The 9,491-nt window shown below is 33.4% G+C and overlaps 1 non-coding gene across 1 annotated transcript; it reads left to right on the forward strand.

Moving 5' to 3' along the window:
- The first annotated feature begins 3,677 nt into the window (after positions 1-3,677).
- LOC128580088 (U6 spliceosomal RNA) lies at positions 3,678-3,782 on the forward strand. Its single transcript, XR_008378440.1, has one exon. It is a non-coding gene; the product is annotated as a U6 spliceosomal RNA (small nuclear RNA).
- The last annotated feature ends 5,709 nt before the right edge of the window (positions 3,783-9,491 follow it).

Raw genomic sequence — 9,491 nt, forward strand, 5'->3', positions numbered from 1 at the left:
AGTTCTTAGAGGATTTTGGTTATTCAGATTCCTTAGGATATTTCTCATAGATAAGGTGTTGTCTTAGGCACAGTTTTTTTTTCTTCCTTTCTATATATATGAACCTAAAAATATATATTTATTTTCTTTCATTGCACTAGCTAAGCCTCTCCATGAAGAAGTAGGGAGAGTTGATATTCTTGCTTTATTTCCAGTCTTAGGTAGGAAACATGACATATATTATTAATAGTTTTAGTATTATCTAATTATTTATAGTTGTATTTACTTTGATGGTATTTATAGGTGATGACTGCTGTGACTTTTCATGTGAACTCCCTTCTTTTGGATAATTGAATGAATGTACTTATCTATTTGTTATAATTAGAGAACAAGATCACTAGCAGATTTCATGTGAGCCTATGTTAAGATTTAAGCCCCACTCAAATGGTAGGAGGGAAAAGGTATGAGTTTATGTGGAAATTGTACTGCTGTTTACTGCTATGGCAGACCAAAATTAGCAAAGGTCAACCCCAATTATCTAAGTTGACAGACATATATAATCACCAACAATCAAAACAAGAACAGCCACTGGGAAAATACCATTAAAGCCCAAATTTCATTTATATCTCTTTACTGTAAGACTACACAGGAATGTTTATGAAAACTCTAAGATATATTTCTTTTACTATTTTATCAGATACTGGGATTTAAAAAAGTGAGAACCATATTATTTTTGTATGAACATAGAGATTGGCTATACACCATTTATGAGCCTACAGAAGAAAAATGGATTTCCTACTGCAGACTCTTTATATTGAGAAAGAAAAAATAATTATAACTTCTGCACACAGATGGAGAGATTTATTTTTCTTCTTCACTTGGTTGCGCATGACTTTTTTTTAACCAGCTCAAGGAAGTGAGTTTGTTTTTTTTTGTTTTTTTTTTTTTGTTACAGTTCAGCCGGGGCTGGGTTTGAACCTGCCACCCTCGGTATATGGGGCCTTGGTATATGGGGCCTTGGTATATGGGGCCGGCGCCTTACTGACTGAGCCACAGGCGCCGCCCCACAAGGAAGTGAGTTGAAAATTAGACACCAGCTAGAGACACCTACAAATCATATGCTCAATATTTGTATAAGATCAAGTGTGTAGTTCATAGGTAGACAAGGCCATACGGCAGTTATTTGTTTTATACTTTTCTTTAACAGCTCATTACTGGTCAATTAATTTTAATTGCTCTTTAAAAATGTGAAAGATAGAGTGGTACCTGTGGCCCAAAGGTGTAGGGCACTTGCCCCATATACCATAGGTGGGGGGTTCAAACCAGCCCCAGCCAAAAACTGCAAAAAAAAAAAAAAAAAAGAGAGAGAGAGAACGATATACTCAAGAACTTTTAAAAACTATTTCTCTGGCGCCATCTATCCTCTATGTCTCTGTGTTCTGTTTCTCTCTCTTTCTCTATCTCACCTCTTCTCTCTGTATATGCAGATCTTTTTTTAATTCATATAATGTGCATGTTGAAATATTCATTTCTTGAAGGAGGAATGGCAAAATGCCAGTAAATTGTCATAGCTTTGTGCAAGGTACATGAAGTTTATTTTTCTAGTCTCTTAAGTTTGTGAATATTTGATAATTTCCAAAAATATCAGAAATATGCTAATTTTTTTTGTAGAGACAGAGTCTCACTTTATGGCCCTTGGTAGAGTGCCGTGGCCTCACACAGCTCACAGCAACCTCAACTCCTGGGCTTAAGCGATTCTCTTGCCTCAGCCTCCCGAGTAGCTGGGACTACAGGCGCCCGCCACAACGCCCAGCTATTTTTTGGTTGCAGTTCAGCCGGGGCCGGGTTTGAACCCGCCACGCTCGGTATATGGGGCCGGTGCCTTACCGACTGAGCCACAGGTGCCGCCCAGAAATATGCTAATTTTTATGATATCCATGATCCTTATAAAATATTTCTAAAGCTATCATATTAAGTAGTAGATTTTTTTAAAAATTCTAATATGATTAGATAAGTGAAATATAAAATGTTACCCAAGAAATAACTAAGACCTCATAAAAACCAAAGTTGAACTTAGAAACTCATACACAGGCTAAAAGAACTGGCTCAGAAATGGGGCAGATAGAAAATCAGCCACTGCAAGAATGAGGCAAATTTTAAAGAAGATGGACATTGAAGACAAAGAAGTTAAGTATTAAAATGAACCAAAATATGTTTAATGTAAGTGATATTTGGGCTGGGGGCCATGGCTAACACCTGTAATCCTAGCACTCAGGGAAGCCAGCCAAGGAAGGTGGATTGCTTGAGCTCTGAAGTTCGAGATCAGCCTGACCAAGAGCAAGACTCCATGTCTCTACTAAAAACTATCGAAAAAAATTAGATGAGCATTTTAGTAGGCACCTGTATTCCCAGCTAATCAGAAGCCTGAGGCAAGAGGACCCTTAAGCCTAAGAGTTTGAGGCTGCTGTGAGTTGTGACACAATGGCAATCTACCCAGGGCAATAGAGTGAAACTCTGTCTCAAATTAAATAAACAAATAAATAGCTAAATAAATAAATAAAATTATATATATATTATATGTATATATATCAATTATATGTTTTAAAGTGTTTTAAAGTCAGATTTTTTTTGTTTTATTATCTTAAATTACCCTACAGATTTGAATTGCATATGCGTAGTAAGGTCTACACAAAATGACACAAATGGTTAGACTCTATTTTTTTCATTCATAAAAAGAGAAAATTATTAAATAATCTATCAGTAGTACTATTGGTTAAATTTCAATTTTAACCAACTACTCTACTGGCATAATCCAATGTAATGACCAAATGGATTTGTTTGTACGTGTATCTGACATGCTAATTGATGAACAGTCTAATAGACAATATAGAACATTGTCTATGATTATAGTCACAATCTAACAATGATAATAACTAAAATGGATTAAATACTTTCTTGCAGCCAGGACTCTACTGCATGTCAGAGACCAGAATTTTATTTAATCCTCACCACAAAACTACCATGTAAGTATTACCATTATCTTTATTACCTAGTTGAGAAAAACCAAGGCTCAAATATTTTGCCTTCCATAACTGTAGTTTTAAAAGCTTACCTATGTCCTATTTGTATAAGTAGGGAAGTCAAAGTTCAGAAGACTGACAAATGAATGTAATGATAGTTTTTCACTTACTGGTAAAAACTATAACCTTTTTAATTCTAAATTATACATTAATCTTTGAAAACATCATAGTAAAAATCAAAACCCCAAGGAAGTTATTAAAAATTTAGCACGCTTTGCTCATGTGAGAGTAAAGAGTCTACTTTCTGAAGAGATTATTATAGATTATGCCTAGATTAAGATGCAAATATCACACAGAGTGGGCTGGATATCTCAGCTTGGTTTCCTTAAAACTTACAACCTCAAAATTTTAAATATAAGAATAAGTATATAATTAAATAAATGTACTAGTTAAAAGAAAAAGCTTAATGCAAGGTAGCACAATTACGAAATGAAATAATTAGCTGTACAGAAAAACCAAACTGGTTGAGTGTTCCATAAATGATAAGTATGAGAGAAAAGAGGAAGGCTAACTAGCAAAGCAGGAAAAGTGCAACGTTGAGTATAAGATATATCCTGAAAATGCTAAAATCTTTCATTCTGTAGGATACCCATTCTTTCCACTTAAATTTATATTTTAGTGTTCACTTCGGCAGCACACATACTAAAATTTGAACAATACAGAGATTATCATGGCCCTGGCATTAATGATGACACACAAATTCATGAAGCATTCCATATTTTAAAATAAATTTATTTAAAAAATAAAAAATAAACTTATATTTTAAATGCAATAATAGATTGTTCCTAACTTCTTTCTACTCTAAAACCTACCTTCATTCAACATCTACAGTAGTATAAGAAATTCTACGCTGTCTTTTTCATTGAGCAGCTTAGAGCATTTCCTAGCTGATACTCTTTAAACTGCATTTTTTCCTGAAATTCTGGTTCAGAAAATAATTTCAAATGACCTATTTGTGTCATTGATGTGCCTGGGAACAGTAGTAATTATAATAATTATATTTATATACCTACCATCTTTTTATTAAAAAGTTTTTATTTTCATGATTTCATTTCCAATAGTTACTTATTAGTTCTGAAAAGATTATACTGAGATTACAAAATATTCCAACAGTAACCATACTAAACTGTAAATTACTTTGATATCTGGAAATGTGAATTTTAGTTCCACATCTGTTTTTCTAGTACAATGCCTGCCACAAGAACTTCCCTGAGACCCAGGTAAGAGGAAACCTGGTCCTGACTCAGGAACTTCCTCACCCTCCACACACCTTTCCTCCTCAGCTGCACTTTTTTCTTTACAAGACATGAAGAGTTTTCAGGGTCAAGAGAACTTGCTTACTCAGAGCCCTTATCCTCTAGCTGTTGTTTGGATTTCCTAAAACCCAGATTTCCTTGGCAAAAATGACCTTAGAACCCCCATCCAACAGTGAACCCTTCCCTGAGTCTTTCTTTCCAGAGAGGAATTGCACAAGTCAGTGGGATCATTCCTGTGTCCTGTCATGGGGGTATACAAGATGACCCTCTCTCTGTGTTGGGGAACCAATTTGCAACAAAAAAGGCAAAGTGAGCTGCAGATCAGAATTCAAGGGTGCACAAAATTCTAAATTCTAAAAAGTTTTGACCGCCTATATTATGTTTATTTCATAAAAATAGTAACTCATTAATCAAAATAAAGAGCAATTATTGGTACTTGGTTTAATTTTCGGTACTCGGTGGGGGTGTACTGTTGTTCATTTCTTACGCATGGCACAAGTTCAACATGGATAACCAGGGGCAGTCTATTCCTATTATTTGCAGAATCCAGGGTAAGAGTTAAAAAAGAGACCTGTATACCCGGGGCTGTTATGTGCTCAAGAGTAGCTGTAAGGTCAAATTAAATGTGTCATCAAGATGTTTCACCTTTGTGAAGATCCAAAATTACTGAATATTATCTTTAAGTTCCACCATAGGATGTAATTGTTCTTGAAACAGTTAAGACCATCTCATCTCTTGGTAAAAATCCAATTAATGTTTATGTACAGCATAAAATTCTTAAGAATTTTTGGGAAAATATCTAGTTTATACAATCTTGTTATCTTATCTCTATTTACATTAACTTGTCCTCGATAATGTTTTATTCAATGTTTAATTTTTTTAAAAATTTTTCAGGTAAGTTAAAACTTGCACTTTTATAAACAGGTGTAAAATAAATGAAATACTAATTATTAATATTGATTTCTCTCTTTTCTGCTTATTCAGTTTAAAGGTAATAAATATTATTTTTCTCATGATCTTTTCCCTGGCATACTATAGGTTTTTGTCTTTAATATGATCAAGTTGAAGCAGGCATTACTTCTTATTTGATGTATAATTTCTTTTCACGTTTCATTACTCAGTAAGTTAATTAGATTATTTTACTTTTCATCCTTAATAGCAATTATTAATTTTATCATGTTCATTTCTTTTACATGTCAAGTAACTAAATCATTTCTATTAAAAGTATACATTTGAAACATTTTGCTATTAGTCCAGTGAATGCAAATACATGTTGGTAAAATATTGAGTATATGATTCTTGTAAGATGTATTGCCAAAGTCATATATCAGTATATACTTTTCTTTATTGTATTGCATATTGTTTGCCATTTATTCAGCCTTTCCTTTATATCCTATAATTAATTTCATGATTCCTTTTTTCCACGAAAGAATAAGTATTACACATTGCACATTACCTCTGTACCTGTGCACATACAAATTTATAATATGAACTCTAATACTGCATAATGTTCTTTATCTCTCATCCACTTATCAATTGCAGATATTATGCTAATTCATGAATAGCTCCAGAATAAATAAAAATATGGAAAGAAGCATGAAAATGAATACATGACAATAGTAGAAAATTATACTTTGTATTACAATCTTAAAGAAAGGTGCACTTGAATGTTCTTCTTTAACGTAACTATAGTATAGCAGCACAAATATAAACATACCCTGTTATTCTGGTGAAGCCGTCTTTTGTTTTGAGGGCATGGAGCAAATGAGTTTGGAGCAGCATTCCACTAGTGCCTGACCACTGCAGATAGTGTTACACAGGGCTAATGGGTGGAGTTCTGTCCAGGCTGAGCGCAGGATCCTGAACATTGGAGGCACACAGCTATAATTTATTGAACAAATAATTACATAAGTTAAACAAATTAATAAATATGCTTCATATTTCTAATATAGAGGGCACTCTAGTGCTCTCTTTATTGACACATGTATGAATTAGAATTGTGCCTTTTATTGGCTTCTACTTTAATTCTATGTGGTCAAATTCATAAAACTTGAATCCTTTGAAATTCATTGATAACTTGTTTTGTAATCCAACATGTATCCTATCTGGGTAAATGTTCCATGGGTTCGTGAAGAAAAGTATATATTCTGTTTCATTGGATTGGAGTGTTCTATAAATGTCAATTAAGCAGAGTTGGCCAATCGTATTCTTCAAATTGCATTATAGTGATTTTATATGTAATTGTTTAATCAATTATTGAGGGCAAGATATTAAAAAGGTAACTAAAATTGTATATTTGTCTACTTAAAATTTTATTAGTTTTCATTCACATATTTGAAACTCCATTACTAACTTCCAAATTTTTATGATTACGTCCTATTGATGAATTAACCTTTTTTCCATTCTAATATAGATTTTTTCATCCTTGGTAATATTCTTTTTTCTAAAATGTACTTTGTATAATGTTCTAATTTTTGTTATTAGTATTATCAAGGTTAACTCTTTTCTGTCATTTTACTTTTAACACTTTTGAGTACTTATAATGTCTCTTGTAGGCAGCATAAAATTGAGTCTTATTTATTATCCATTCTCACAAAATGTGACTTCCTATTTAACTTAGTTTTTAATTAAGGTGATTATTGATATATTTTGGTTGACTTCGAGTATCTTGCTTCATGTTTTATATTTGCCCCATTTTTTTCCCCCTTTTCTTTTTTCTTTGTATAATACCATGATATAATTTTTGTCATGAAATCAGCTAAACTTTTCTTGCTTGTGGTTTTGTTATTATTTGTTGTTGGTATACACAGTGCATTTTTTACTTATCACTATTTTTCAGTGATATACCACTTTCCCCTATAGTAAGAGAAACTTACAACAGTAAATTTGCATTTCTCGCCTCTCAATCTCTATACTCTTATTATTATTCAATATACTCTTACATACGTTATAAAAACAATATATTGTTATTATTTTAAGCTTAAATAATTTTCTGATAAATTTAAATAAGAAAAGTCCCATATTTACCATGGTAACATTATTTTTTTCTTTGTATAGATTCTTTCTTATATGGTGTATTTCCTTTTTCTTCTCTCTGAAGGACTCCATTTGACATTTCTGTTCATGTGCTTTAGGCAGAAGAAAGATATTTGAGATTGGAAGGTAAATCCACTTCTGTTACTTCATCTTGGCTGGAAATGAAAGCAATCAATTTTAATTTTAATAGCTGTATTATAGTCTTTACCTTTGATTGCATGCTGTTAAAAATAATTTTATCATCATCAGACATACTATAGATGTATAAAAGTTATTAAGATGAAACTATATCATTATATATACAGTATACATGTACACATGGATATATATTTAATAATCTTACAATCTGTTACTACCATACATTTTTATAATCAGAATCACAGGATATGATGTTTGTCATATTCCATGGTTAAAATTTACTATTTCCAAACTGCTTTTGAGTAGATTTTTATCAATTTTTTTTTTCTTTTTTATTGTTGGGGATTCATTGAGGGTACAATAAGCCAGTTACACTGATTGCAATTGTTAGGTAAAGTCCCTCTTGCAATCATGTCTTGCCCCCATAAAGTGTGACACACACTAGAGCCCCACCCCCCTCCGTCCAGCCCTCTTTCTGCTTCCCCCCCCATAACCTTAATTGTCATGAATTGTCCTCATATCAAGATTGAGTACATAGGATTCATGCTTCTCCATTCTTGTGATGCTTTACTAAGAATAATGTCTTCCATGTCCATCCAGGTTAATACGAAGGATGTAAAGTCTCCAATTTTTTTAATGGCTGAATAGTATTCCATGATATACATATACCACAGTTTGTTAATCCATTCCTGGGTTGGTGGGCATTTAGGCTGTTTCCACATTTTGGCGATTGTAAATTGAGCTGCAATAAACAGTCTAGTACAAGTGTCCTTATGATAAAAGGATTTTTTTCCTTCTGGGTAGATGCCCAGTAATAGGATTGCAGGATCGAATGGGAGGTCTAGCTTGAGTGCTTTGAGGTTTCTCCATACTTCCTTCCAGAAAGGTTGTACTAGTTTGCAGTCCCACCAGCAGTGTAAAAGTGTTCCCTTCTCTCCACATCCACGCCAGCATCTGCAGTTTTGAGATTTTGTGATGTGGGCCATTCTCACTGGGGTTAGATGATATCTCAGGGTTGTTTTGATTTGCATTTCTCTAATATATAGAGATGATAAACATTTTTTCATGTGTTTGTTAGCCATTCGTCTGTCATCTTTAGAGAAAGTTCTATTCATATCTCTTGCCCATTGATATAAGGGATTGTTGGCTTTTTTCATGTGGATTAATTTGAGTTCTCTATAGATCCTGGTTATCAAGCTTTTGTCTGATTGAAAATATGCAAATATCCTTTCCCATTGTGTAGGTTGTCTCTTTGCTTTGGTTATGGTCTCCTTAGCTGTACAGAAGCTTTTCAGTTTAATGAAGTCCCATTTGTCTATTTTTGTTGTTGCAATTGCCATGGCAGTCTTCTTCGTGAAGTCTTCCCCCAGGCCAATATCTTCCAGTGTTTTTCCTATGCTTTCTTTGAGGATTTTTATTGTTTCATGCCTTAAATTTAAGTCCTTTATCCATCTTGAATCAATTTTCGTGAGTGGGGAAAGGTGTGGGTCCAGTTTCAGTCTTTTACATGTAGACATCCAGTTCTCCCAACACCATTTATTGAATAGGGAGTCTTTCCCCCAAGGTAAGTTCTTGTTTGGTTTATCAAAGATTAGGTGGTTGTAAGATGTTAGTTTCATTTCTTGGTGTTCAATTTGATTCCAAGTGTCTATGTCTCTGTTTTTGTGCCAGTACCATGCTGTCTTGACCACTATGGCTTTATAGTACAGACTAAAATCTGGTATGCTGATGGCCCAGCTTTATTTTTGTTACAGAGAACTGCCTTAGCTATACGGGGTTTTTTCCGGTTCCATACAAAACGCAGAATCATTTTTTCCAAATCTTGAAAGTACGATGTAGGTACTTTGATAGGAATGGCGTTGAATATGTAGATTGCTTTGGGAAGTATAGACATTTTAACAATGTTGATTCTTCCCATCCATGAGCATGGTGTGTTCTTCCATTTGTTAATATCCTCTGCTATTTCCTTTCTGAGGATTTCATAGTTTTCTTTATAGAGGTC

Source organism: Nycticebus coucang, chromosome 2 (genome assembly GCF_027406575.1).
Source record: "Nycticebus coucang isolate mNycCou1 chromosome 2, mNycCou1.pri, whole genome shotgun sequence".
NCBI lineage: Eukaryota > Metazoa > Chordata > Mammalia > Primates > Lorisidae > Nycticebus > Nycticebus coucang.